This window comes from Tamandua tetradactyla, chromosome 25 (genome assembly GCF_023851605.1).
Source record: "Tamandua tetradactyla isolate mTamTet1 chromosome 25, mTamTet1.pri, whole genome shotgun sequence".
Classification (NCBI taxonomy): domain Eukaryota; kingdom Metazoa; phylum Chordata; class Mammalia; order Pilosa; family Myrmecophagidae; genus Tamandua; species Tamandua tetradactyla.
In genome coordinates, this window is record NC_135351.1 from 21,937,725 (window position 1) to 21,964,610 (window position 26,886).

A 26,886-nucleotide genomic window follows, 5' to 3' on the forward strand; every position below is an offset into this window, starting at 1 on the left:
ACAACAAGAAAGTTGACATTAAAGGAAAACTAATATAATTTTTTAAAATTTAAAAGAAACAAATAAAAAATAAACCATGATGTTGAGAGTTATACTAGATGTCCCTGTAAAGGCAATAACTTAACTTGTTACATAAAGATGTTTGATTAGATCATCTAATTTAAACTAATTTAAACTAAGCCCCACTTATAAAAGATATTTAAAACCAAGTAACCCAAAGTTCTTTAACACAAAAATGGGAAAAGATATATCATGCAAACACAAGTAAAGAAATTAAGCATATTTCTACTTATATCACTAACATTGATATTATTTCAGTTGTATTCAAAGGATGCAAGAATGATTTAGTCTTTTAAAACTATTAATATATCAAATCCATTGATCAGAAGAGGGAAACAAAAACCTTGAGCTTCTCCATAGGTTCTGAAAAGAGGGAACATATATTCCTTATTAAAAAAAAATTCTAGCAAACTAGATATCTTGACTTTAAAAAGTTATCTATTTTAAACTAGAAGCCAATATGATATTTAATGATGTTTTCACAGAGTGCTCAGGCACTCGGATAGGATGCTTGCTAAGATCATCGTTATTTTACATTATTCTGAAGTTCTCATTCATGCATTAAGGTAGAAAACCAGAATAATCAAAATACCAATTGGAAAGGAGCATACAGAATTCTCATGATGACAGGTGATAGATCTAGGAATTCCATGTGAACAAAAAGCTAATCAATTAGCTTAATTAGCTAATTAATTATAAGAGAGCTCAGTTAGGTGAAGAGATTTTTAAAAATACTCAGAACTATGTAACCTTTCTATAAACCCGCAATAACTAATGAGAAAATCTAACAAAACTCTTATTCCTAAGAATGACAAATATATAAAACGTAGGCAAGAATGAATTAATAAAAATGTAGTTAAAACAAAAATTTTCTAAAGTATTTAAAAGGACACGTTAATAAATGGAGTAAAATACTGTGGCAAGGAGTTAAAAGAAGTTAATTTCTCCAAATTCATTTACATAGTGAATACTGTTACCATAAAAATCTCAGCATGAGTTTCTATTTTAAACAAAATATTCTGGAATATTCAAATATTTAAACAAAAGACATTTCTGGAAAAAGGAGTACTAAGGATAGACTTTATCAGATATTGAAATTTGACAGTAAGTTTAAATATTTAAAACACAGGCTTCTGTGATATTATAATAAAATAAGCATCAGTTTTATTGAAAAGTCAGTGAATTTTGTGATCTTCTCCTGGACTTCAAAAGCAAAGGGTGCTCTTTTGGTAGTTATTGCAGCTGTTGAAACCAAGCATTGAAAGTTAACTTCAGGAATGACTGTCTACAGTGAGGGACAGCCAAACCAGGGCACTCATTAGTAGGAATGTCTCCCACATTTTGTGCATCAAAAAAGTCAAATGACAAAAAGGGAAATGAATTTGCAACTTTGACAAATGGTTAATATCATTTATTTGTGAGCATTTCTCTATATATATATCAATACACATTAAGTACTCACAATCAGTAAGATCATCTTTTTAGAGAGTTGACATTCCACCCCCATAAAAATGATGAGTGATCAAAACATTCATTTTTACAAGTAAACAAATAAAAGAAAGCGAAATATAAATGTTTACAATTTGATCATATAATTTGAAATAGTAATGTTTGTAAAGATTGACAAAGTTGTAGGGAAAGAGTCACCTTTGTATGTTGCTGGTGTGACCACATATTACAACACTCAATTTGGACAGATGGATATGCTTAAAATCACAGGTTTTGATTTTTTTGACTCAAATCCTCTCTAGGAATTTATTGAAAGAATAGGAAAGGGATGCAAAATATTTTTGTTTTTCTTTTGAAAACTTCTTTTTAAAATGTCTTTATTAGATGTTTCCAAATTGTAATAATACAATAATGTTCTAATATGTAAAATAGTAGAATACAAAAATAAAGGTATTATAAAGCAAAGTTAGTCGTTTTCCCCCTGCCTGTCTATTGTCTAGACTTTCCATTCCCCTGTGGAAACCAATCTTAGCAATCTGGTATGTATATTTCTGTACCTTTCTCATTGTTCAAATACATATATGTGTAGCATATTAAAAATAAAGGAATTTTGGCTGGTTGATTTTTATTGCTGAAATGTTGTTTTGAGGCATGTATTGCTCTGTAGTATGTTTCTTTTCACTGTCAATCTATCATGGTGTTCTAGTTTGCTAGCTGCCGGAATGCAATATACCAGAAACGAAATGGCTTTTAAAAGGGGAAATTTAATGAGTTGCTAGTTTACAGTTCTAAGGCCAAGAAAATGTCCCAATTACAACAAGTCTATAGAAATGCCCAGTCACAGGCATCCAGGGAAAAGATACCTTGGTTCAAGATGGCCGATGAAGTTCAGGGTTTCTCTCTCAAGTGAGAAGGCTCATGGCGAACACAGTCAGGGCTTCTCTCTCAGCTGGAAGGGCAAATGGCGACCATGGCATCATCTGCTAGCTTTCTCTCCTGGCTTCCTATTTCATGAAGCTCCCCGGGAGGCATCTCCAAAGATCGCTGGCTGATGGACTCTCTGCTTCGTAGTGTTGCTCTCTCTGAATCTCCCTGAGTCTCTAAAATATTTCCTCTTTTATAGGACTCCAGTAAACCAATCAAGACCCACTCAAATGGGTGGAGACATGTCATCCCCTAATCCAGTTTAACAACCGTTCTTAACTAAATCACATCAACTAGGGAGATGATCTCATTACAGTTTCAAATATACAGTACTGAGTAGGGATTATTCTACCTTTAAGTAATGAGATTTATATTAAAACATGGCTTTCTTAGGGGGCATATATCCTTTCAAACCAGCACATTCCACCCTCTGGCCCCTAAAAAAGACATGTTTTTCCCATATACAAAATACATTAATTTCATAACAATATCAGATATCCTTAAACCTTTCAGTAGCAATACAAACAAAGTATCAAATTAGAGACAGTATAAAATCTCATCAAATCAGTTACAGGCATGGACTATCCTAAGGCAAAATTCTCTCCATTTGCTCTGGACCTTTGAAAACTCACAACAAGTTATTTGCTGCCAACATACAAAGGAGGAACATTCATAGGATATATATATACATTTCCATAGGGAGGAAGGAACACAGGGGTCACCGGACCCATACAGTTTCGAAAACCTGCAGGGCAAAGTCCATTAGATTTCAAAGTCTGAGAGTCATTTATCCTCAGGGCTTTAGAAAGTGGCAGTCCCACCCTTTCCAAATGCCTACGCCTGCCTCTCTCTGAATGCAACCTTGGGGGATATTGGGGAGACCACCTTTCTCTCGGCTCCACCCTCTCCAAGCATTGGAGCCGCACCCGGGCTCTCTGCCATCTCCGGGGCACACGCTCAGCCCCTCCATGTGGTGGCAGCCAGGCTCTCCCCCAACCCCAAGAAACGTGCTTCGCCCTCTCCAAGGCCTGAGGCGGCATGACTCTTCCACTGCAATGAGGTGGAAGGCCCATTCTCTGCCTTTGGGGCAAACTCACCCTCTCCACGGGCTTGGGTGGGTCCACTCTCCTGGCCTGAGGCTTCTTGACTTCAGACCTCAGCCTCCACGGTTTTGCCTCTGAAGTTATTTTTCCTCCAATGTGTCCCTTCTCTGAACCCCTCAGTCCAGACCGGCAGCGGCTCTGTTTATACAGGTCCCACAGCACTCTCGTTGGCTTTCTATGCAGTAGCCTTGGATCATGCCCATTAGACATAAGGAGTTTCCACAAATCTTTCCTGGATAACTCCATGTCTGATCCTGACTTTCTCTGAAATGGCTCGCTAGTTCCACATTTGGTGAAATCCACACTATACTCTGTAGTCTCCCTTTCTGTAGGCCCAGAATTTTCCGGGACCTCAATTTCTGGTTTCTTTTTACTCAAGAGTTCAGTTTTCAGCTTATCTCTTTCCTGTCGCATTTCACTATAAGCTGTGAGGAGAAACCAGGCTGCACTTTCAACACTTAATTTGGAGATCTCTTCTGCTAAATATACAAGTTCATGGCTTTTACAGTCTGCCTTCCAGCCAAAGCCACGAGTCAATTTTGCCAGATTATCTGCCATTTTAAAACAAGGCTCACTTTCCTTCCAGTCTACAATAACACGTGCTTCATTTCTGTCTAGGGCCTCATCAGAGGTATCTTTAGAGTCCACATTTCTCCCAACAGTCTCTCCAAAGCATTCTAGGCCTTCTCTATCAAGCTTCTCACAACTCCTCCAGAATCTTCCCCTTATCCAATTAAAAAGCCGTTCCAACATGTTTGGTATTTGCAAACTGCAGCAGCAGCACCCCACTCCTGGTACCAAAATCTGTTCTAGTTTGCTAGCTGCCGGAATGCAATATACCAGAAACGAAATGGCTTTTAAAAGGGGAAATTTAATGAGTTGCTAGTTTACAGTTCTAAGGCCAAGAAAATGTCCCAATTACAACAAGTCTATAGAAATGTCCAGTCACAGGCATCCAGGGAAAAGATACCTTGGTTCAAGATGGCCGATGAAGTTCAGGGTTTCTCTCTCAAGTGAGAAGGCTCATGGCGAACACAGTCAGGGCTTCTCTCTCAGCTGGAAGGGCAAATGGCGACCATGGCATCATCTGCTAGCTTTCTCTCCTGGCTTCCTATTTCATGAAGCTCCCCGGGAGGCATCTCCAAAGATCGCTGGCTGATGGACTCTCTGCTTCGTAGTGTTGCTCTCTCTGAATCTCCCTGAGTCTCCAAAATATTTCCTCTTTTATAGGACTCCAGTAAACCAATCAAGACCCACTCAAATGGGTGGAGACATGTCATCCCCTAATCCAGTTTAACAACCGTTCTTAACTAAATCACATCAACCGGGAAGATGATCTCATTACAGTTTCAAATATACAGTACTGAGTAGGGATTATTCTACCTTTAAGTAATGAGATTTATATTAAAACATGGCTTTCTTAGGGGGCATATATCCTTTCAAACCAGCACACATGGACATTTCTAGATGTTAGTAGGTAAAAATGTAACGTGGTTTTCTAGTTTCTTTATGGAGGCATAAATATATTTACATAAATGGAACAATATCTTTTCTTTTTTGCATATTTTCCTCCCTTTCATCCTTATTCCATTCATTGTAGAATTATTTAGAATATCAACAATATATAAAAAGATAACTGTCTAATAATGAGAGAATTACTATGAGAATTGTGGAACATCCATGGCAATGGATCACGAGGCAGCTGTGAGGAAGCCATACCTTTCAAGAATATTTATGCCATGGGAAAATGGTACAAAACTGTATAAAAAAGCAACATGTCAGTTTCTCATACAGATACATGTCTTTGCATACTTAAAATATCAGAAGGAATTACACTAAAACTTTAACAAGGATTATAATGAGTGTTATGATTCAGAGTTTTCATTTCCAATTTTGTCTACATTTTCCAAAGTTTCAACAAGTTTTATAATAAATGTAAATATGTATATGCATATGCCTCCATATATCTGTATCTATTTCTTTATATTCACAAAACTGAATTAAAACTAGCTTCCTAAATTCTATAATGTAATTTATAAACAAGGTTCATGAGTTTTATTTATTCATAAATACATTTTCAAAGGTAAGCCTTTTAGAATGGCTTATATTTCTTAACATTTTCTTATTCCTTTTTAACCTGGTTCTGATTTTTTTTTGTTTTGTGACTCTGATTCCTCCAATAAATAGAAGGGTAAAGAGTGACATTTATCTTCAGGCCTCCCTGTTGTAGAAAAGATACAATTGTGAATATGACTGATGACCGGCTGAGTCAGCTAATTTCTAAGAGAAAAATAGATTAACAGGAGAAAACATAAAAAGCTCTAATCTACGACATTATGACTCAGTCCTTTCTTTCCCTGCAAAATGAACTCTTTGTGAACTTCCACCCATCAAAGTTCAAGTTTTCAGGAAATATTTTCATATAACTTCTGATTTAATTTTGACTCAAGTGTGGCGAATTCTCAGATTGTGATGAGGCCAACTCCAGTAGTGAGTAGGGGCCTACCATGGAAAAGGGCATTGTTATCAATCAATTGAAGTAGAAACTTCAATCAACTTTAGTAACAGTTGGTATCCCACACCCAAATTGGACATTTTCATGGATTTGATGCCACATCCATAACTGAAATGAAAATTTTTTTTAACTGATGAGCTAATAAACTGTCCAAGACTAAAGAATCTGAGGTAGGGTGTGCAGTGGCTGTCACTGTGGTCTCCTTGGGTCCAGGAACTGACCCGATCAAAATCAGAGACCAAGGAAGTTCTTATATCATTTAAACTATTAATCTAATGCTAGACAATGAGAAATAAATGTAGGCAAGAAATATCAAATACATGTCAAAATCAACATGGGTTTGAGATTATATTAATAAATTTCCCAGACACACCCCTGCTTCCTGATTAATTTGCATTTCTATTCAGGAAGCCAGGTGTGTGTGTGTGCGTGCGCATGTAATTCTTCTGAATATCAAGTAATAGAGCAGAACTCATGATTAGCAAATGGGAAAGAAGTTTTGGTGATGAATCAAACCTTTACAAAATTTATTTCATTTAATTTGTGAAAAATGCTATGGAATAAAAATAATATTTTCCTAATACAGGTAATCTATAAACTCTTAGTCATAGGGGAATGGCTTATCCCTTATATAAAGCTGCATGTTTGCTTAAAAGCAAGATCTGTAATGGCAAGTGTTCTATGTTAGTGAAAATATTGGAAATATTTGCCCAACTTGCAGAATTACAAACCAATCCTCTGTAGAAAGTAAAGAAATATATTTTTTCTTTTTTCTTTTTGCATGGGTAGGCAACAGGAACTGAACCTGGATCTCTGGCATGACAGGCAAGAACTCTGCCACTGAGCCACCGTCGCCTGCCCAAAGAAAATGTTTTTAAAAGTTATTTTATACAAATATAGATAATGTCACTTGTAATACCATTTGTGATCAGTGTATAATATATTTAGTATTGAGGAAAAAAATGAACATATATTGAAATATTAACATAGGATTCATATGGAACCATTAATTTTGATTTCTGCCTTAATAACTGAAATCAAGTCACATAAACCAAATCAACCCATTTATCAATCCAGATATTTTAAGTGCATCTTGCTAGAATGTTTATAACATAAGAGAGCAAAAGATATGTACATATAATTCTTTACAACTACATGCAGTCAACTCTTTTTTACTGAGCACAGACCTTTTCCTAGTGTCCATTTCCCATATCTTAACATTGAATATTTTCAAGGACTACAAAAGATCTAAAGTACATTACTTGCAAGCTAACAAGTTAGCATGGCACAGTTTAATGGATGCTGGCAGAAGACATGAGACTCCTGGGTCAGAGATGAAGGGCCATTTATTACTCATACAAATAACCATAGCCAGAGTATCATCATATTTGGGTCAGTTTCCCTTTGGCCCCAAATCCCATGAGGATGTTCACTATTGGATGTCTAGTGAACATCCAACACTATTGGATGTCTAGTTCACTATTGGATGTTCACTATTGGATGAGGATGTTCACTATTGGATGTCTCATTAGCAGTGAGCTGTGTGACAAGAGAGGAATTTTGAACGTCAAGAATTTAAATCTTTTATGATGGGCATTAAGAATACCTGCCCTTTGATTTGGAAGGAGATATCTTAATTATATAGGCCAGTAAGCAAACTTGTGCTCTGCTAAGGAGGGAGACGATTTCTGTCTTCCAAGGTTATTCACTACACAAATATTCTTGAAAAGATAGCTCAGAAAAAAAGACAGTGTATGCCTCTGCTTGCAAGAAGTATAGATATGCAATAGAGTCATGGAGAATTGTCTACCAATAAATATGTGACGATTTCCCTTAGGAATGGGCTGCTGTGCTGGTTTGAAAGGATGTATGTCCCCTAGAAAAACCATGTTTTAATCAAAATCCCATTTCATAAAACCAGAATAATCCCTATTCAATACTGTATGTTTGGATCTGCAATTAGATCTTCTCCATGGAGATATAGCCCAATCAAGAGTGGTTGTTAAACTGGATTAGGGGAGATGTGTCTCCACCCATTTGGGTGGGTCCTGACTAGTTTCGGAAGTCCTATAAAAGAGGAAACATTTTGGAGAATGAGGGAGATTTGGAGAGAGTAGAACGACATAGTCACAAGAAGCACAGAGTCCATCAGCCAGCAACCTTTGGAAATGAAGGAAAACGCCTCCCGGGGAGCTTTGTGAAGGGAAGCCAGGAGAAAAAGCTAGCAGATAATGCCGTGTTTGCCACATGTCTTTCTAGATGAGTGAGAAACCCTGACTCTGTTTGCCGTGTGCCTTCTTACTTGAGAGAGAAACTCCGAACTTAACTGACCTTCTTGAACCAAGGTATCTTTCCCTGGATGCCTTAGATTGGACATTTCTGTAAACTTGCTTTAATTGGGACATTTTCTTGGCCTTAGAACTGTAAACTAGCAACTTATTAAATTCTCCTTTATAAAAGCCATGCTGTTTCTGGTATATTGCATTCTGGCAGCCAGCAAACTAGAACGGCTTCCCAATAATAAATAAAGAAACAGAAATTATTTACTTTAGGAAATCCTAGGCTAGTTGGCACTAAGGATTATGTCATATACACCATGGATGCCTCCTATTCGCTACCTCTGTGAATCACTGTTTGTAACCAGAGATACCGTGCTGAGCATAAAATAACTGTGACGAGATATGGTAGGCAGAATTCTATGATGATTGCCAGTGACCCTCACCCTGCCCTTCAATGTGGGTGCAATCTGTGATTATGATGAGATATCACTCCCATGATTATGCTATGCTATTCTGCAAAAGGGAGAGTATGGGTGAAGCTGAGCTTATCAGGTGATATCTTTGAAAGCATGGATTTCTCTATGGCTAGTTACAGAGGAAGAAGTTAAAGAGATGTATTCCTGCTGACCTGGACAAAAGCAGACATCCACGTTGTGTACTACCCATAGGGGCTGTGGCAAGCCTTTCGGAGCTGAGAGCAGCCACTGAGGAATGGGAACCTCAGTCTCATCACTGCAAGGAACTGAATTCTGCCCTAACCTGTGAGATGGGAAGAGGCAAGACCCAGGGCTCCAGATGAGAATCTAGCTGGGTCAGCACCTTCCTTTCAGCTCGTAAGAAACTGATCAGAGAACCCAGTTTGAGCCCTGCCTGAGCTTCTGACCTCTGAGCTTTTAAATGGGAGTTGTTTTAAGCCACTAAGTTTAAGGCAATTTATCATGCAGCAGTAAAAATCAGTACAGGTGAGAAACTAGGTAGAATCCCTTGTTTATATTGATTCTAATTTCCTGTTGCATCACTGAATATATCATTGTAACATATTGTAATGTATCAGGTAACCACATCAATGAACTATTCTTATACCACAGTCCTTTTTGTAAAGTCTTCTTTTGACTACTCCTAAATTGCATATTCTTTGATCAATTAAAAATGAAGCTACCATTTTTTGGGCTTCAACCATGTCATAAGCATTAATACTATGCTATGATATAATTCTGTAAAATACTATCTCATTTTACAGAATTATATCAGCTCATTTAAATTTCACAACAGCCTTGAAAGAGTAGATAGTTATGTTCCTATATTCCAGAAAAAGAAACTGCGATTTTGAGGGTAAAATACTTTAATCAGAATCACATAGACCAATGAGTCATGAAGTTGGGATTCTAACCTTGTTGTGTCTGACTTCAAACTAAATTGTTAAAACTTCCCCCTATTTCTTCTTCTTTTTTTTATTAATTAAAAAAAAATTAACTAACACAACATTTAGAAATCATTCCATTCTACATATGCAATCAGTAATTCTTAATATCATCACATAGATGTATGATCATCATTTCTTAGTACATTTGCATCGATTTAGAAAAAGGAATAGCAAGACAACAGAAAAAGAAATAAAATGATAATATAGAGAAAAAATACAAATAAAATACAAAAAATATATATAAAAAAACAGAACAAACAAACAAAAAAAGAAGAAATAGGGGGAAGTGTTTACAACAAGTGTCTCCACAGCCCTTTCCCGTCTTTCCCTTTTCAACACTCTTCGGTTATTGTCCTGTAAAAAAAAAAAAAAAAAAAAGCCCCTATTTCTTCTTAATACTGTGAAAATCACTATTCTATGCATATACATGGTTACCAATAGTCAGTACTGCTCTACTTTCAATTACGAGGGAGAATGTACTTTGCCCCTTGAAGTCAGGTGCGATCATGTAATCAGTACTGGACAATGAAATATGAGTTAATGTGACATTCATCACTTCTGAGCTAACGCATTTAATTACTAGTGTTTGACCCTGCAATTTTCTCTTTTTTTCTGCCAAAGCGGTCCTGGAAGTTGAGAGTTAAGATGGGAACCACACAAGCTTGGTACCTGAAAGGCTTGGATGAGCAGGACTTCCCACACTGCACCTTCGTACAAGCAAGAAATAATCATTTGTTGTTTTAAGTCACTGAGATTTTGGAGTTGTATTGTCACTGCAGAATAACCTTTTCTTTCTTGGTTACTACAAGCACCTGAATCAAAGTTATAACCAACAGTATCTACAATTCTTATTGGTAACATTAGATTAATTTAAGACATTTATTATCCATGTTATATACTATGCTTGAACCATACTGAACTGCTTGCAGGTCCAGAATATTTGGTGCTTTCTCTGACCTCTGTGCTTTTGAATACATCCTTCCCTCTGCTTGAAATGGGCAGTGTAACTTGGAGAGAGTTTTGCCTAGGGAGTGGTTGGTTGAAAGAATTGGCTCTGGATTCAGACTGGTCTAAATTTATATCCTGTTACTTTCACTTCCTCTCTTACTCTTACTTAATCCTTTTTTTGCCTCTACCTTCTTATTTGTAAAATGGGATAATAATAATAATAGTACATGTATCATGGGAATGCTGTGAGCATTAAATGAAAAAAAAAATACAAACCCTTTAACATAACATGGTTGTTCTTACTATTATTAAATAATAAAAATTTAGTATTTAATTTATTAAGAAATACATATTATTATTAAAAATAAAACAACTCAGATATCACCTCTTCCAGGGAACTTTTGTGATTCTTCCAGGTTTGATTAGATGGCCTTGTATTATGCTTCTATAACAAATTGAATGTCTTTGTCAAGGCATTTATCAAGCTTTATCATATGCTTTTCTGTCTCTTCCTTTTTAATGGCAGCACCTTAAATATACAGATTAAAAATGAAATAACTCATTCTTAGCACCTATTAGTTAATAAATGCTTTCTAAATGAATAAGGAACTTTAGAATCAATAGCTATAGGCCTAAGCTAGTAATTACTAAGGAAATAATTATGAGCCTGAAATAAATTAATCTTACAAATGATAATTGTATGAGTTAATCTAGTTACAGAAATGTTCTTTTAACTAACTTGATTGATTTAAGCTTCATTTTCTAGAGTTATATTAAATGGATGTAATTTTGAAAAATTAAGAGATCATTTTTGATTTTCTCAAATCGCTGAAAGCACAAAATTTATATTATAAACAGTGTGAAATACAGCTCATCATTGTAGCATCAGCAACTTGGATTATGCTTAGAAAGGTATTCTCCCCATCACATTTAATTCAAAATGTCAACAGTTAGCATTACTATTTGGGAATACCCAAAAGTGCTGAAAAAAGGCTTAAACATATCATCTTTGTATCCTAAAACAATGTCTTTGCCAACGTCCCATCTGCAGTCATAGATTGATGTAGACATTTGGCTTAGTGATAAAGAAATCTCTACATTTTTGGTTTTGCTACATTTGAATTTTCTCAAAAGAAAATATCTAAAATCTTTTTCGGTTGGTATCTTGGTTGATGAATTATCTTCTAGTAATCAAACACATTTATAATCAACAATGCCTCTCCCACACCCCCCAGCTTAATTTTCCAACAATAACCTTCCAAGTTAAAACATTTTAAATACGAAAAAATACATTTTACCCTGGGTACTAAATCTTTATCTTGTTAAAATTTGGTGATATTTTTTCACTGGTTTTTAGAATTTCTACCCCATCATTGTAGAGCTACTGTTTCTTTGCCTGATCCCCTGCAGGTAGCGTATCTTGCTCCCCAAGGGGATACCTTTTTTGATCAGGGGCGGCTGCTAGCAGTGTGGGAAGCTCATTTTCTCATGCTTGAACAATAGACGGTTCTCAGCAGAGATAATTAGGTTTTACTTTTCAGTATGAAACGACAGACATGATCATAGTGAATACATTGAGGGAGAGAGAAGGAGAGGGAGAAATAAAAAGAGATTCATATCATTAGATAGTTTGTGCAAAGCAAGAGGTGACAAGGACATGGCTCCCTAGAAATCTGAACACTTAAGAAACAGGGTGCATTTTAATTAAAGGCACCTGTAGCTTAGTACCTAATGGGCATATCTCAAACTAGACAGGGGGCTCGGCATTTCAAGCAGTAAAGCTACAGATAAACACTCGCTCTAAATAATTGTCTAGTCCACTTGTACCCGACTGCCCTATGAATTTCCCTTCTGTTCTGTGAACAGAGCTCAACCAGAAATGATCCCATGAGGCTTTCCCTGACCTAATTAATTTTGCCCCTTTCGAAAATAGCCCTTTGAATAAACATGTAAAGGATCTTACCATCTTGTGGCTGAAAACCATTGTTTCTGGAATGGACAAGGAAGGCAACCACTGCATGTATTTCAGTTGTGAAGAGAAGCTGATAATTAGTGCCTGGAAGTCACTTACCTGCAATCAAGGGATTGAGCTCTACCCCTGTACATCTAATGAGACGTGGTCAGAGAATGGTCTTCATAGCTCTTTGGGGCCCTTGAAACACACGATCAGGGTTGGGCAGTCAAAGTTTCATGCCTGCTCCTGCTCTGAGATATGATGGCTCTGGCTGATGATCTTTCTGATAAATGAAGGATGGGGGGCAAGAGGGTGATGTGTTGAGCTTCCTCTGAATTTCTCTGTCCTGGTACCTAATATGGTACCAGTTCCAAAATTTCACTGTGGAATGTGTAGGGAAACACTGGAAATTGACAATAAGGCTTTGCTTTCTACTTCACTCCTTGTGTAATAAACCTGCTTTTAAAAAGCCTATTCATTGTAATATAATGTTTTAACTTGTGTTTTCCTTCCAAGATCCCTAAACAGCTAGAAAATCTGTGAGAAAATCATTCAATCAAAAAAAAAAAAAGTCTTTTTCCTTTTTGTGGTAAATACGAAATGCCCTGAGCACTGTACATCTGTGATTTGTATGTAATTCTGTGATTTATGTGCAATTTGTAAGAGCATGAGGAAAAGCATTTTTTCTTTTCTTTTCATAGGCAGGCACTTGGAATCGAACCCGGGTCTCCAGCATGGCAGGCAAGAACTCTCCCTGCTGAGTCACCATGGCCTGCCTCATTTTTTCATTTTTAAATGTTTTTCTCAGTGAATTTCCATGAAAACTTTTCCCCATTCTTTTAAGTCTAACATTTTGCTGTTTAAGATGCAATTAAACATAGTTTAACTGTACAGTTAGCCGATACACTGAAAAACCTTTTAACATGCCCTATATGCTTAGCATTTATAATTATTTTATTTCTCCATAAATATTTCAGGAATGGATCGAATGGTAAGCCAAGAGTAGCCATTTTTGTTTTTGCTCATAATCCTCTCTGTTCTCTCTTTCTTATCTAAATGTTATTCCTGATTTTCTTTGTCTAGTATTTGCTAGTTCTATTCCTTATTTTGAGTTTGTCTTGTCTTTTCCAATTTTTCTTATGTATTTTCTAATTTCCCTCTCCCTTGTTCTTTCTTGTTTGATTTCTTGCTATTTTACTCCTTTGTTAGATCATAAAGGAATGAAGGAATAAATTGCTTCCACCAGAGGGCAATCTGATTCTAAACACACACACGTGTGCACACACTTATTCACACACACACTCAAACACATATATACACCCGCAACCTTTTCCTCTTTTTTTTTTTATTTCTTTAGAACTCCTTATGGGGGAATATGATGCTTCAGAGACTTAAATGGTAAAAAAACAAAAACAAAAAATCTTTTATTATAATTTATGTGGGGGCATGTAGTGTCAATATTTTGTGAAAACATGATTAACTGTTTTCTCTTGGTTTGTATACAAATCCTTACTTTGAAAGTGTGAAAGGATTAATAAAATTGCTTAGGGGTATATCAAAAACCACCAAAATATATGGTGAAAATAAATACCAGGTCTCTGGATTTTGGTTGAAACAGACATGAAAAATGTCAGTTGACAGTTTCTAGGACTGTCTTAAATGTGTGACTCCAGCATTTGTTTTTTCCAAATCTTATTTCTAATTCATAAGCCTCGTTTATTTCTCTATATTTAGCCAGGAAAACATATAACAGGAATTGAAATAACTTTGAATAATTGTGATCTGTGGGGCGCACAGATACATCTGAATTCTGGTTAATGTTACATTTTAAAAACACGATTCCTAAATTGTTTCAGTGAAGCTTAATGTGGTCCACTGAATTATGTACCCCAGGAAGAAAACAATTCCGTCATCGTAATCCGATCCCTATGCACGAACCCATTGTCAGTAGGCTCTTTCGCAGATGCTATTTTTTGTTAAGATGCAGCCCAATCAAATCAGGACGGGTCCTAAACCCATTATGGCGGCCTAGTGGAGAGACAGCCCTGGGGAGGAGCCAGGGCCCGGAAGCAGGAAGTGCATGGAACCCGGAAGAGGAAGCAGAGGGTGTGTCCGCGGGACTGGGAAGCCAAGGAATCTGAAGATTGCCAGATAGCCAGAACCTGTGGAACTTGGAGGAAGTAAGCCTTGGAGCCACTGAAACGTGACCTGGTGAATTCCTGTTGTTTAAGCCACTGCATTGTGTAGAATTTTTCACAGCAGCTGGGAAACTAAGACACTTAATGCAAAGTGATTTGCTACATTTTCCAGACCCTGCTTTGCCATTGCTGCCTATGCCCTCAGGTGCGTTACTTCAGTCTTTTGGGTCTCGGTGTATCTTCTTTGATTAAGGTAATTTTAAGCTACCTGTATGTTCTGCATATAGGAGATCAGTGTCAAAAAAGGCAGGGCTTGGACTTTTCCTCACGTCACTGTTTGCATGCATCTCTGTCACCTGATAGTGTCATTCTGGTCACTTCAGAGGTTTGGGCAAAGTAAAGGAATTTTTCTATAAAGAAGTCTAGTGATTTTTTTATTTGAGGGGTGAGAGAACGTCTGTTTTACCTTTATTATCTAAAGTAATGAAAGGCAAAATATGGGACTGCATGAATACTCAAGACAAAAAGAAGAGTGCTTGGGTGACCCAGACAAAGGCTGCAGTGTTGGGGACAGAAAAAAGAACAAGTCTCACGATTGGACCTTTAGTCAGAAAATCGAGTTGTGTTTAAGTACACAAGGACACAGACTAAGCTCTCTAGCTCAATGGGCTAAAATATCTGTCAGTACTTTTGCTTATATACACACAAACTTCACAGTTTCCCTTTTACCAATATCATAGAGCAAGTATCCAAGGAAGACCTTTGTTTGAATGAGTTTCAAATTTTGCCAAAGCTTTTACTCGCTGTGGTCTGATTTCTTATGAGATAGGGTGTCTAAATGATAAAACTGTGATTGAACAAATACCTATTACCTTTGAAAGTGTTACTAGGAATAGTGTTAGACCTAACCCATTTCCTCACATGCCCTATTTTACCATCCCCAATTCATATCTACCCTAGATACTTCATGTCTTCACTGACGCGTTAAGAAAAGGGTTCTGGTGAAAATTGGATTGGATTTATTAGAGCCCGAGTTTGAATAGCAGTCTTTCTTAAGTAATCAGCATGAACTTTACAATTGATTGGAAACTTTATACAGACTTGCAGTTATAAAGGAAATTTAGGATTCACTAGTTTCAACATGCAAGGCTAATAACTCAGCAAACTTGGCCATTCTAATACTAATAGGCCTAAATAAAGTAGCTGGAGGAAGTATCTGCCTAAGTGATCTTTCTATTGAATTTGATTGTAGTGATCTCCTAGTGCTCTTTTCACGACTTCAATGGGCAATTTCTGCCACAAGAATTTCTCAAAAGATGATCTTTCTGTGGTACAGAATGTCACCTTGTTATGCATTACTCATTCTAGGAGTATTTGGATTGGTAGATATTTTGGAATGTGAAGTAAAGTTCTGAATTTCTGCCTGCAGAAATACTGAATAGATGCAAGCTGAGAGGTGTTTTCATTTTGGTGCTCATTCAGATAAGCTCGCTGAAAGAATTGACCTCAGAATTTTAGAGTCTAAAAAGTTTGCTTCTGACCTGAATGTCACACCAGGCATTAAACATTTTGGCTCAAGTAGAAAATAGGGATCCATGTCCTAAAATCTTAAAGCTAGAAGGAACCAACATTTTATTTATTTATTTATTGCATGGGCAGGCACTGGAAATCGAACCTGGGTCTCCAGCATGGCAGGCGAGAATTCTACCATTGAGCCACCATCGCACCACCTGGAACCAACAGTTTTAAGTGCACTTCCATATCTCACAGATGAGTAACTGGAGTCTACATATGTTAGAGAAGTTGTTCAATAGTTGTGCTGATGCCATGTAATATTTGGTTCTGAAAACTTTTTATGTAAATCAAGAGCTAGAATAATCAGCTAATCTGCAATGTAATCACACCTACACTGTAGACTACTTGGAATACTTGTTCCTCTGGCTCAGTTCATTGCTAGTTATCTTCTCTCCTGCATAAATAAAAACTAGGTTTCTTAGGGTAAAGGATGGCATGAATGAGGCATGTCTTAAGAGAAGAGATGTCCCTTTTACTATCTATCGGGCTCTTTGTAAATATTCTTGCTCTGAAGAATTTCACAAAAAAACAAATGTTTCAGTTCATGTGATTAAATGAAATAATGGTATTCATGCATATCAAAGGTTCATGCTCAAGGTTTTGATGACTTATCTGGGTGGCCATGTGTGACATTTTCTTTGTTTTAAAAGATAAGGGTTAATTATTTCTTCCTAGGAACTATGCCTGCAGTTTGAGTAGCTGCTTCTAGGACAGCAGCTTCAGCATGAGCTGGGAACTTGTTAGAAATGCAAATTCTTGAGCACCAGCACAGACCCACTGAATCAGAATCTCTGGAGTAGGGAGAATCCAGCAATCTGTGATTTTGCATGCCTTCTGGCTGATTCTGATGCTCACTCAAGTTTAAGAATCCCTGCTCTATAGAAGAGCCGTGGTGTTAGTTTATGAGAACAAAAGCCTGCAGACTTTAATATTTTAAAATGTTTTCTGTTAACTAAATCTCTGGATAGGGATGTATAACAAAGGCTTAAATAATTTCTCCTTACCTAACCATAGCAGAGGACTTTTAAGTCAGTCACGTGGTACTTAGGATAAAGGGTTTATTCTGTTATGAAGATTTTTCCCTTTTCAGGTTTTTTGCTCCTTCCCTTGTGGATGCAAAGATTGTTTGCTCACACAGATTCCTGCACAGACATGCCAGTAACTGTAGAGCCATTATCACTTATTCACTTTGCCTCTTTCCTAGCTGCAACCCCATAACTTCTGTATGAGAAACTCTCCGTTTCACCTCTCACTGGTCCTGCTAAACTAACCTAGCCAAGTCAGGAGTGTGTCATTGTAAGAAACCTGCAAAGGCTTTCCTTAGAGTCTAGTGTCATCAAACTCCGTTACTAGAATGTTCAACATTTCTTCCAATTTCTGACGTGAAATGTGAAAAGCCTTCTTTGAGTTTCTTGATGATGGCAGTAATGAAGCTTGGAAGAAATAGTCAAGGCGCAGGGGCCAATTAAAATGCAGCAGAGTGTAGAAGTAAAGGAAACTGCAATGCCACATCTCTGGCAATCAGCAGTCCCCAGTTTGCCCACACTAATTGACAGGAGATGCAGTGCTCCTGAGTGCACACACAGTCAACGTTAATGGAGTCAGCACACACTGCTCTGCCTGTCTGACTTGTCTCATTATTGACCTTGAACTGGCAAAGGTCAGAGGACGGTGCTGCTTTCATCAACATGACAGGTGTCTGCAGAGCGTCTCTCTGTAGTCTAATCATTTGGCAGTTGTCTTCTCCTGTACATGAATTAATGATCTGGTGCTAGAGATATGATGGATAAAAAGAATCTGTCAGCTCTGGGTAGTGGACGGAGTCCTCGGTGTCTGTATTAACACCATCACAAACACACTGGAGGTGTGTGTTGTGGGTGCTTTAATATTTTCCCAGAGAAAGAGTGATTCTGTACAGAGCCATTACATCCAGATCTATCAAAAAAAAGCATTTTCCTAAAATGTATCATCTATAGAAAAAAATCTCCCCAAGGTATTAATATTCACAAGTTAAAATCCTTCTAACCAGTAGACATTGATGCATAATGATAATGAATGCCCTTCAAGAAGCTATCAATTAGTAACATGTCTTAAGCATCCCCCATGTACTGAAGACTCTATATATCTATATCTATATCTATCTATCTATATATATATATATATATACACATGAGGATACAAAAGAGACAGAAATTGGTACAGCATACATATGATATACACCAAAATGCATCAAGTGTAAACATATTACAAAAATAAAGAACATATTCAAAGAAACATATGTATAAGCACATATTTATGTAAAGGAAACATTGAAACACAGCATCTTCATTTGGCATCAATCTGAGAACATTTATAAACAACAGGCAAGCGTGTTTATAAATGGAATGCCGCCTTCTCCTGCGTGAGCTGCAACCCTAGGAGAGTGAATTGAAAGGGGGAATGAATGGGAAGAGATGTCTTAATTAGGGAAAGCATTGTGCACTGCTGAGCTTTGATGCTGTTTTTCAAGGAAAGGAAGGATACAGATTGGAAGAAGGAAGGAGAATAATTTCTATGAGAGGCAAAATCCCGAAACAGAGGAAATAAAAGAAAATATTTTGAGTTTTCCCCATTGTCATTGAATATTCTTTCCTCCTTTGTCTACGATTCCTATCTAATCTCAAAATCCCATTCCAGAACTATTCATTCTTTTCAACTTTCTCTGAGCTGCCCTGAGTAGCAAACTCGATTACTCTTGCTCTGTCTCCCCTCTACCTTGGGATACTGTTACTATCACATGCATAGTAGTGGGCTGTAATTATTTATTCCCACACTTATCTCTGCTGCATGATACAGCTTAGAATAATTTAATGCATCATGGTGAGGTTGGAGAAGGAGTATGAACTTTGGAATCAGATGGATTGGGGTTGAAATTAGGTCTCTACTAATTGTTTGTTTGTTTTAGGTGATTTGTTTCTTTCCTTTTTTTTTTTTTTTTTTTTTACATTTTTAGTGCAATTTTAATGAGACATATTCACATATCATACAGTCATCCAAAGTGTATAATCAGTGGTTCATTGTATCATTATATAGTTGTGTATCATCACCACAATTAATTTTTGAACATTTTCATTATTCTAAAAAAATAAAAATAAAAATGAAATAGAATACCCAAAACATCCCATACCCTTTATCCCTCCATACTATTTATTTATTTGTTGTCCTCATTTTTTTACTTATCTGTCCATACACTGGATAAAGTGAGTGCCAGTCACCAGATTTTCACAATCACACAGTCATGCTGTAAAGGCTATATAGTTATATAATCGTCTTCAGGAATAAGGCTACTGAAATACAGTTCAACAGTTTCAGGTATTTCCTTTTAGTTATTACAGTACACTAAAAACTAAAAAGGAATATCTATATAATGCATAAGAATAACCTCCAAGATAACCTCTCGACTCTGTTTGAAATCCCTCAGCCCCTGAAACTTTATTTTATCTCAATTCTCTCTCTTCCCTTTTGGTCAAGAAGGCTTTCTCAAACCCTTGATACCAGGTCCAGGCTTATCCTCAGGAATCATATCCCATGTTGCCAGGGAGATTTACATCCCTGGGAGTTGTGTCCCATGTAGAGGGGAGGGCACTGAGTTCACTGCCAAGATGGCTTAGAGAGGCCACAACTGAGCAGCGAGAGAGGTCCTGGGTGGCTTGGGGGGGGGGGGGGGACGACTCTGTTCCTCAATATAAGAAGGCTTAGCTTCTCCTTTGCAGGAATAAGTTTCATAGAGTCGAACCTCAAGATTGAGGGCTTAACCTTTTAAATGGGTAGACCCCAGGGCTTGTGAGAATATCAGGAATTCCCCAGGTGAGGAAATTTAATATTTCCACATTTTTCCCCAGTCCCTCAACGGGGCTTTGCAAGTACTTTTTTATTCTCTGCCCCAATTACTCTGGAATGCATTGGGGTATCACACTAGCATATGCAAACCAACAAGATCTCACTTCTCCCTACTCAAGTTTACATTTAATTATGATGTTCATATAAACTAACTGTGGTAGTTTGTAAGCTGCTGGAATGCAATATAAAAGAAACAGAACAGCTTTTAAAAAGGGGAATTTATTAAGTTGCAAGTTTATAGTTCGAAGACAGTGTCCAAATTAAAGCATCCAGGGAGAGATACCTTGGTTCAAGAAGGCTGATGATGTTTGGAGTTTTTGTTTGAGCTGGAAAGGCACATGGTGACATCTGCTAACTTTTTCTCTAGGAATCTTCAACTGCTTCCCTAGGGCTCTGCTGGTTCTGGTGGCTCTGTCATTTCTCAGGTTTCTCTAAAATATTTCCTCTTTTAAAGGATTCCATTAAACTAATCAGGACACACCAGGAATGGATGGAGTCACAGCGCCAGCTAATCAAAAGTTAATACCCACAATTGGGCGCACCACATCCCCCTGGAGATAATCTAATCAGGAGATTCCAACCTACATTATTGAGTCAGGATTAAAAGAAGTAGCTTGTCTACAAGATTGTATCAGAATTAACACATAGCTTTTCTGGGGGTACATAGTAGACCCAAACAAACACAGTGACTGTACAAGTTAAACAGTATGTTACAGAAATATAAATTTTGCACCAAATAAACATTTCTCCCTTTGATCTCACACAGAAGTTGAAGTTTTAAAACACAGTCAATATCATCCTTTACTCTTTAGTCTGCTTTACCTTATTCCTACCCAGATCAGCTTCATTCATCTCTCTAATTGAAGTCTGATATCTTTTTCAGTGTTTTTAACAGTTGCTACATGGGGCAATGCTGACTCTCATAGCTGCAGAACGCTACCTCTGAGACTCAGGTGTCACACAGATATTAGGTGATTTACTTAAACTCTGTAAGCCTGAGTTTTCTCATTTGAAATATGGGAGAAAATAATTTTTAACTCATGGGGATATTGTGAGGATTACATATGATAAAGTGTCCAGGTTTTTTTTTTTTTTTTTTAGAGGGAGGAAGGGAAGGAAAGACAGAGAGAAGGAAGGAAGGAAGGAAGAAAGGGAAACATCTTTAAACATTTTCTTGTTTTATTGTATTTTGTTTTGTTTTGTTTGTTTTTTACATGGGCTGGGGCCGGGAATCAAACCGAGGTCCTCCGGCATGGCAGGCAAGCACTTTGCCCGCTGAGCCACCGCGGCCCGCCCCAAGTGTCCAGGTTTTTAATGAATGGCCAGTCTAACGCCACCCTCCATCTTTTTTCACTTAAAATATTTAAAATCCTAGAGGATAGAAATTGTGTCTTACTCATGTCTGTTGTCTCATTACTTAATACTGTATCTGGGCATGAACAGGTGTTCAGCGAACCTTTGTTGAATTAAACCAGGGTGCCTAAAATATCCATGTGGGCTGATTGCATTATTCAAATAGACTCCAACTTATTCCATGGTCTTGGATGAATTTATTCTCTGTACTATCCATTGTTTTTTTCTCTTTACTATATTTATGGTTCAGGAAATTTTATAGGCATTTCAGACATGTGTTTGGCAAAATTATCCTGAAAATATTTGTTTCTTAAAAATATGGGTAAATTTAGTTCATATTAACTTACCTGAGTTTAAATTAGAATATTTTTTCCCTCTGAGACTTCTATTCTAATTTTTAAAGACAGCTAACTGTTGTGGTGAATGCAAGTATATGCATATTTCTGTGACATAGTGTGGAAAAATGAGTATTGTTCTGTTGATGCAGTCACGAAACAGGAACTATAAAATTGCTCCATTGATGTTTGCACACTTGGGACATTTCTAAAGCATCCCTTTTATAATAAAGTCAGAGCTTGTATAATAGTCTTTTGATTGTCTTTCAATGATCTTTATCCTTTTAGAGATTGTGATGATCATATGTAACAACTTGTTGAATAGTATCATGACAAAAGGGATTATAAAACATTGAAGATCTTAAAAACTACAACTCATATGCTATTTGACAAGAGCCAAAGTTGTGCCAAGCCACAGCAGGATTGCTCCTTCCTGTGCCACCTCTCGCATCCTTTCCTGATTAACTCAGTTCACAAGCTGTTGAGGGGATGACCAAAGCAGACGTGTGGGTGGGTGGAGTCTGGGTGGCACCTGGAATGGTTATCAGAGCCTGTGTGTGGTGGGGAGTCATCCATGCAAGAAGAGTGCCAGAGGCAGAGACCCAACACAGGGCATGGACATGTTTTTATTTTTAATTAGATAGGTGGATGTAGATTTACAAAAAATTCATACTGAAAATACAAAGTCCCCTCCTACTAACCCCTTGCTTTAATGTGGTACATTTGTTACAACTGTTGAAAGAATATTATAAATGCAGTATTAACTATGGTCCCTGGTTTACATTAGGGGTCACTGCATTGCACAGATCTGTGATTATTATTTTGATTTTAATCTAGTAACATAAATCCAACCTAAAATTTCCCCTTTTTAGGCACAATTGCATATATGATTCAGTAATGTTAATTACATTCGCAATGTTATGTTGCCATCACCATCATCCATTACCAAAACTTTTCCAGGCAGAGCCTTTTAAGACTTTTTTTTTAGCAGGAGTCAAGATAGAAGACCTCAGACTCCCTAACCTCAGAGGGCCTGTGCCTAGTTCTCCCTGTGGTCCTCTTGCAGACCCTCTGAATGGCTTGAGGTAAGGAAGTAGAGGGGTGTAAGTGCTCTGACATTCCTCTCCTCTAAACAGACTCTTTTGTGTTAGGAGAGCATAAATTTTTCATATTTTTTTTTTTTATGGTTACTGCAGGGTTTAAATTTGACATCCTAAAGCTGTAATAATCATGTTTGATTTGATAACAAGTGTTTTAGTTTGCTAAATGCTGCCAGAATGCAATGTACCAGAAATGGAACAGCTTTTAAAAAGGGAATTTATTAAGTTAACAAGTTTGTAGTTCTAAGGCCATAATAATGTCCAAACTAAAGCCTCCAGAGAAAGATACCTTGACTTAAGAAAGGCTAGTGTCTGTCACATGGGAAGGCACATGGCTGGTGTCATGGTCAGGTTCATGTGTCAACTTGTCCAGATGGTGGTACCTGTTTGTCTGGTTGGACAGGTGCTGGCCTGTCTTTTGCTATAAGGACATTTCATAGAATTAAAGCATGAGCACATTAGCTATGTCCACAGCTGATTCCACTTGTAATCAGCCAAGGGGAATGTCTTCTTTAATGAGTGATACTTAACTAGTCAATGAGAGCCTTTTAAGGGGGATTCAGAAGAGACAGGTTCTCTTCCTGCTTTGGCCGGAGAGCCTTTCCTGTGGATCGTGCAGATCCTCCACCGGAATCATTGACTTCACAGCCTGCCTTACAGATTTTGAGCTCTGTGTTCTCAGGGTTATATGAGATGGTTTTATGATCATTTCCTGTTGATTCTGTTTCTCTAGAGAACCCTAAATAATACAGCTTGGTACCAGGAGTGGTTCTGATGAAACAGAATCATAAAAATGAGTTTTCATGAATGGTTTTCTACTCTGACTGGACTCAAAGGCACTAAGGACTCTGATTCCCGTAATCAGAATGGCATTGCCAATCCAAGAAGTGAGTTGGTGAAAGAGATAGTCAAAATATCACCATTCGATTCTTCTGCTGCTTTGCTTGTATGAAGCCAGCCTCTGGGGGATAATGTTTTTGACACCTTTATGGAGTTTTGAGGAAACAGGAAGTATAGAGAAATTGGCTGGTTGTTATTAGATACACTGTGTACATTAATGAATGAAAGGGATGGGTTTAAGGCTTCAAACAAGAAGCTTAAGCGTTGTCTGACAGATATAGACATTTCTGTGAGTGTCATGAAGGAAAATCTTATTTCCTGTAGCCGTAGACTTGAGATCTCTGAAAATCAGACCCAGAATCTTATTGTTAGAGTAGTAGCTTTACAACGTAAACTGAAATTTCAGTCTTGCATGGTGTTTGCCATTAAAGTGAGGGCATTGAGTGGAAGGGAGTGGGACCCTGAAAAATGGGATGGCGACATGGATTGATAATGATGTCGGTGGCGAGGTTGAAACCCTAGATCATGCTGAGTCTTCTCTAGATGACCCTGTAATAGTTTACCCTGAGGACATACCACCCCACCTCCAGTCTGCCTTGAGGAGTTGGCCACCCAATCTCCACCTTAAGGGATTAGCTCTAGAGTGATTAATTCTGTTTCATCAGATGAAACTACAAATGAAGGCCCTGAAGAAAATGGCTTGGAAGATACTTCTAATGATTTTCATGACCCACCCCCACTACCCATCATTTCTTCCAGACCTATAACTAGACTAAAGTCCCAACAGGCTCCTAAAGGTGAGGTGCAAAGTATCACACATGAGGATGCACATTATACTCCAAAAGAACTGTGTGAATTTTCCAATTTATATAGGTAGAAATCAGGGGAATATGTATGGCGATGGATTTTAAGAGTGTGGGATAATGGTGGGAGGAATATAAGGCTGGATCAGGCTGAATTTACTGATATGGACCCACTAAGCAGAGGTTCTACATTCAGTGTTATAGCTCAAGGGGTTAGAAAAGGCATTAACAGTTTGTTTGGATGTTTGGTTGAAACATGGATCAAAAGGTAACCAACATTACCTGAGGTTGAAGTGCCAGAACTGCCCTGGTATAGTGTAGATGAGGGGATCCAGAGGCTTAGCGAGATTGGAATGTTAGAGTGGACTTATCATGCAAAGCCTGCTCTTACACCACAGGAATGTCCGGAGGATGCACCTTTTACCAGAACAGTGAGAAATGAATTTGTGAGACTAGCGCAATCATCCCTGAAGAGCTCTGTAGTTGCACTTCTCTGTAGGTCACATATTACTGTGGGAACTGCTGTCACTGAGCTGCAATCCTTAAACACAATGGGGATGACTGGATCCCGAGTTGACAGAAGCCAGGTGGCAGCACTTAATCACCAAAGACAGAGTGCACGTGGCTGTTATGGACATGGCTATTATAATACACAGCAAACTCAAAGCAGGAGTCAGAATAATCTTACTCACAGAGATTTGTGGCATTGGCTAGTAAAAATCCTGGGGTATCTAGAAATACAATAGATGGGCAGTCTACTAAATTCCTGTTTGAGCTGTATAAATGAGAGTTCTAGGTCAAGTGAACAGAAGTCTAATTTGAATTACAAAACACAGAGTCATGGCCCCTTAATTAATTTCCAGACTTGAGACAGTTTACAGACCCAGAGCCCCTTGAATGAAGGGGAGGCCAGGTCCCTTTGGGGGAGAACCCTGTTACCTTGCCACAAATTTATACTGTTACTCTTCCTACAAGCCTTCCCCAAGGAGACTGACAGCCTTTTACCAGGGTAACTGTGCACTGGGGAAAGGGAAATGATCAGATATTTTGGAGATTATTAGACACTGGTTCAGAAATGACGTTAATTCCAGGGGACCCAAAACGTCACTCTCGTCCACCAGTCAGAGTGGGGGCTTATAGAGGTCAGGTGATCAATAGAGTTTTAGCTTAGGTTCATCTCATAGTGGGTCCAGTGGGGCCCCGGACCAATTCTGTAGTTATTTCTCCAGTTTTAGAATACATAATTGGAATAGACATACTGAGCAACTGGCAGAATCCCCACATTGGCTCTCTAACTTGTGTAGTGAGGGTTATTATGGTGGGAAAAGCCAAGTGAAAGCCACTAGAACTGTCCCTACCTAGCAAAATAGTAAATAAGAAGCAATACTGGATTCCTGGAGGGATTGCAGAGATGATTGCCACTCTTAAGGACTTGAAGGATGCAGGGGTGATGATTCCCACCACATCCCCATTCAGCTCTCCTATTTGGCCTGTGCAGAGAACAGATGGGTCTTGGAGGATGACAGTGGATTACTATAAACTCAACCAGATGATAACTCCAATTGCAGCTGCTGTTCCAGATGTGGTATCAATCCTTGAGCAAATCAATACATCCCCTGGTACCTGGTATACAGCTATTGATCTGGAAAATGCTTTTTTCTCAATAGCTATTAGTAAGGACCACCAGAAACAGTTTGCTTTCAGCTGGCAAGGTCAGCAATATACTTTCACTGTCCTACCTCAGGGGTATATCAACTCTCCAGCCCTATGCCATAATCTTGTCTGCAGGCACCTTGATCATTTCTTTCTCCCACAAGAGATCATACTGGTACATTATGTTAATGATATCATGTTGATTGGACCTAGTGAGCAAGAAGTAGCAACTACTCTAGACTTACTGGAAAGGCATTTGCTTGTCAGAGGACGCGAGATAAATCCAGCAAAAATACAGGGCCTTTCATCTCAGTGAAATTTCTAGGTGTCCAGTAGTGTGGGGCATGTCGAGTTATCCCTTCTAAGGTGAAAGATAAGTTGCTGCATCTTGCTCCTCCTACAATCAAAAAGAGGCACAATGCCTAGTGGGTCTCTTTTGGTGACAACATATTTCTCATTTGGGTATGCTACTCCAGCCCATTTATTGCATGGCCAGAAAAGCTGCTAATTTTGAGTAGGGACCTGAATAAGAGGAAGCTCTGTGACAGGTCCAGG

General features: G+C 37.9%; 2 long non-coding RNA genes across 3 annotated transcripts in view; one reads left to right on the forward strand and one right to left on the reverse strand.

Annotated features, from left to right (window-relative positions):
• Window positions 1-6,545: 6,545 nt before the first annotated feature.
• On the reverse strand, window positions 6,546-14,726 carry LOC143668902 (uncharacterized). Its single transcript, XR_013168622.1, has 4 exons — window positions 14,594-14,726; window positions 12,773-12,938; window positions 11,087-11,230; window positions 6,546-6,906 (listed from the first exon to the last, which is right to left on the reverse strand). It is a non-coding gene; the product is annotated as an uncharacterized LOC143668902 (long non-coding RNA).
• LOC143668903 (uncharacterized) overlaps window positions 14,612-26,886 on the forward strand; it is a 256,906-nt gene continuing 244,631 nt past the window's right edge. Inside the window, exons 1-2 of one of the 2 annotated variants that reach the window (XR_013168625.1) lie at window positions 14,612-14,998; window positions 22,927-23,020. This is a non-coding gene — a long non-coding RNA (uncharacterized LOC143668903). The remainder of the gene's footprint in view (window positions 14,999-22,926; window positions 23,021-26,886) is intronic. The other variant, XR_013168623.1, reaches the window with a different exon arrangement.